We start from the raw sequence: 4,277 nt of genomic DNA, 5'->3' as shown, positions 1-4,277 counted from the left end.
GTAAAACAAAAACCAAAGACGCGTAGCCAACTCTTACCAACTTGAAGGTCAAGACAGACAGTTGTAAAACTGTGTAATAAAGAAAAGAATATTCTGGTGGCACCGACACTTCTTTTCTAAAGCATGATTCCCCACCCACAAACACAAAGACATTGCCTTCCATTACCCAATTATGAGTTTACACGCAAGAATCCCACCATAACAGAAAAAAACAAAAAAAACCATCAAAACAGCGTGAATATATTCTTCCCCTTGCAAAAGCTGTGATTATTAATCACAGCAAGAATCCACTTCACTCATTATATAAATCCCTCACAACCCGCCTTCAAACATACAGCATCGAGATTTATATATCTTTGGGTTCGCTGAGAGTATCATTGCTTGCCTTTTATCTGCTCGTAGCAATATTGATAGTTTTCTATATTGTTGGAAGTAGAGATTGTTTCAAGTCTGTAGAAGCGATTGACCTTTCAAGACGTGTACCAATTTGAGTTTGATGCTGAGGGGAGCTGGTAGAATGAATTCTACAGCCCAGCCCGTGAAATCCTCCGGCCGCAGGGGATCATTTTCATTCCGCCGTAGCAGAACTTCAGCAGCTGCTCCCAAACCCATAAAGGCCGTCAATGGCGTGGACTCCTCTCGGTGGCTGCCCAGCCGAGGGGAGCTGCAGAATGTGTTCAAGAAATTCGACGTCAACAGCGACGGCCAGATATCGGCCTCCGAGCTGCGAAGTCTGATGGCTTCCATGGGCCAGAAATCGAGCGAGGAGGAAGTGAGCTCCATGATGAAGGAGGCCGATTCCGACGGGGACGGCTTCATTAGTTTTGACGAGTTCTACGAGGCCAACACGAAGGGCGTCAATGGCACCCGCATTATGAAGGACCTGGAGAGGGCTTTCAAGATGTATGATCTTGACGGCAACGGCCTTATCTCCGTGGAAGAGCTGGACAAGGTTCTTCAGAGCCTCGGTGAAAAGAGCAGCCTGCAGGATTGCCATGAGATGATCAAGCGCGTGGATATGAATGCCGATGGGCTTATCAGCTTTGATGAATTTATGACCATGATGTCGTCTCCTCACCCTTAGGGATCATTTCTTCTTTCCCCAAATATAATAATAATAATAATCCCAATTTCGCTTCTCTTTTCCTGTAAATGTATGTATGGTCATGACCCATCATCTGATTTCATATGTATTTTTCCTGACTACTTATTGAAATAGGGCTGGTCTTATATTACTTTACGTGGAGTCATTTGTTGATTTATATACAAATTCTACGATTACAAACTTGGTGAATCTTTATAATCAAGGTAGTTTTATATAGGTCGAGTCATTCATAGATTTATATACATACTTCATGATTACAAATTTCGTGGATATTATAAAAGAATCTTTGTTTGAAGCCGGGGTAGTCTCATATAAGTTGAGTCATTGATAGATTGATAGATTTGTATACAAACTCTATGGTTACAAACTCGGTAAAGATTACACAAGAATCTTTAAAATTGGGGTAGCCTTATTTTACTATAAGTTGAGAGTCATTTGTAGATGTATATACAAGCTCCATGATTACAAACTCGGTGAAGATTATGAAAGAATCTTTGAAATCAAGGTAGTCTTATATAAGTCGAGTCATTCGTAGATTTATATACAGACTCCATTATTACAAACTTGGTGGATATTATAAAAGAATCTTTGAAATTGAGGTAATCCTATATAAGTCAAGTCATTTGTACATGTAAATACAAACTTGATGGAGATTATAAAAGAATCTTTGAAATCAAGGTAGCCTTATATTACTATGAGTTGAGTTTTTGTAGATTAATATACAAACTTCATGATTTCAAACTCGACGAGGATTATAAAAGAATCTTTCTTTCTTAGTAATATGAAGTTTACTTGTATTTTGTATGAGAACTTCATTTTAACTTTTCATTGTGTTTTTTTTTAACTTTATAAATGTGTGTATTGTTGCACAACTGATTATTTATGAGTTGTATACATACTTCCTAGTATCATGAATTATAAAAGAATTTTTTTTTTTGTTAAATTTTTTTAAATCTTTTTGTACACCATAATTTAACTTTTAATTGTGGCTCTATTTTACTTTATAAATGCATGCTATCATAATTTCAAATTATAGAAATGAGGCATTCTCAACACATAGTGGGAGTAATATACCCACAAGCCTTTCCTTGCAAGTAAAAGGGTGCCCTAATAAATGCTACAATAGTTCTTTTCGAGAACATGTCCTATTAAAAATGTATATAATTTATTAGGATTACACAATCTTGTTAAGGATAGCTTGTTCGAGAATTTACAAAATCTTGCATTCATTCCTACCCAGTTGAGAGCTTACAATAGTTGCAATATTAAGAAAGAAAACTAAAGTGTTGATGTAAAAGTGACACATGTTGCCTGGTAGATCATCTGTGAATACCTTAAAGATTCCTTGATCTTCTCTATCAATAATGTATCTCTCTATGATTGAACCTTCTATCACAATATCACTCTTGACACTTGTTGTAACACACATGTTACATTCAACTTATTTGATGTTCGACTATGTTTTTTGTAACTAGATTTCTTCTCTATTTTTCTATTTTTCACTTCATAGACCTTGAGCATATGTACTTATCATGTAGCACCTGTGACTACCTATGAGTAGGTACCTAGCTTCGTAGGCCTGCTAGACTACCTATGAGTCAATGTCTATCTTCTATCCTTGTTTTCTTCAACTACTTTGACTCGGATGCATATTATATCACTTAGATTCCTTATTGTCCTTTCACCATGTTACATCACTAATGACCCTTCATGATTGTTCCTTGATTAACTATCGATTATGCCTATTTTCCTCTCATGAATTTTCCTAAGTCACCTTTCACATCTAAATCAATACAAGCTTTATTGATGGTTGCATTATTTTGCAACCTATTCATCTTTCTTAATTGGTTGACCATCAATGATAACACTCAATTATTGTGATGTTAATTACTAGTCATTGCCATTCTCTGATATTCATGCAAATGTGCTTGATAGGTCCAACAATCTCCCATTATAATATTTGAGGTTGAATTGTGATGGTTATTTACAACAATGGAGGGATAATAATGAGAATTTGGCATTTTTCTATAGTATCCCTAGCAGTGATGCCATCATTATTGCAAAGGGGTTAGGAATATATAAGGTAAAAAAAGGAAAAGACAATAATGATGGCATGCTCATTTCATTTTATAAAATAACTTGAGAAAATATATATTAAATAATTCATGCACTGTTGACCTAATTTCAAAAAAATGAAAACACAATGATTTTTTTTTGAAAATTTTAGCATTTGATCTTCATGATTAGTATATTTTGTGATCGAAAACAAGAAATTTTTTTGAGAAAATTTCATTGTGTTTTCGTGAACCTAAAAAAGAGTCATGTTTGACTCTTTTTTTTGGTTGTCTTCGGTGCATTTTGTCTAGAGATTAGCTAACGCCATCTCAATTTAGCTTCTCTTCTCCTTTTAATGTTTGTATGGACATGACCCATCATCCGATTTCATGTGTATTCTCTCTCACTACTTATTGAAATCAGGGTGGTCTTATATTACTATTAGTCTAGTCATTTATAGATTTATATACAAATTCTATGATTACAAACTTGGTGAAGATTATAAAAGAATCTTTAAAATTGGGCTAGTCTTATATAAGTTGAGTCATTCATAGATTTATATACACATTCCATGATTACAAACTAGGCAAAGATTATAAAAGAATCTTGGAAATCAAGGTAGTCTTAAATATAAGTCAAGTCCTTTATAGATTTGTATACAAACTCCATGATTACAAACTCAAAGGAGATTATAAAAGAATCTTTGAAATTGAGGTAGTCTTATATAAGTCAATTCATTCATAGATTTATATAAAAACTCCATGATTATAAACTTGGTGGAGATTATAAAAGAATCTTTGAAATTGAGGTAGTCTTATATTACTATAAGTCGAGTCATTCATAGATGTATATACAAACTCCATGATTACAAACTCAAAGGAGATTATAAAAGAATCTTTGAAATTGAGGTAGTCTTATATAAGTCGATTCGTTCATAGATTTATATACAAACTCCATGATTATAAACTTGGTGGAGATTATAAAAGAATCTTTGAAATTAAGGTAGTCTTATATTACTATAAGTCGAGTCATTCATAGATGTATATAAAAACTCCATGATTACAAAATTGGTGGATATTATAAAAGAATATTTTAAATTGAGGTAGTCTTATATTAC

At 33.7% G+C, this 4,277-nt stretch overlaps 1 pseudogene across 1 annotated transcript; it reads left to right on the top strand.

Annotated features, from left to right (window-relative positions):
• The first annotated feature begins 303 nt into the window (after positions 1-303).
• Positions 304-1,238, top strand: LOC149574714 (polcalcin Cup a 4 pseudogene; annotated as a pseudogene). Its single transcript, XR_016360088.1, has one exon. The product of XR_016360088.1 is annotated as a polcalcin Cup a 4 pseudogene (transcript).
• Positions 1,239-4,277: the final 3,039 nt, after the last annotated feature.

The sequence above is a fragment of the Cupressus sempervirens genome, chromosome 2, assembly GCF_028749045.1.
Source record: "Cupressus sempervirens isolate cs-2001-9-10 chromosome 2, ASM2874904v1, whole genome shotgun sequence".
Lineage (NCBI taxonomy): Eukaryota > Viridiplantae > Streptophyta > Pinopsida > Cupressales > Cupressaceae > Cupressus > Cupressus sempervirens.
The sequence above is the reverse complement of the archived record's forward strand: the minus strand, read 5'-3'. Positions and strand labels throughout refer to the sequence as shown.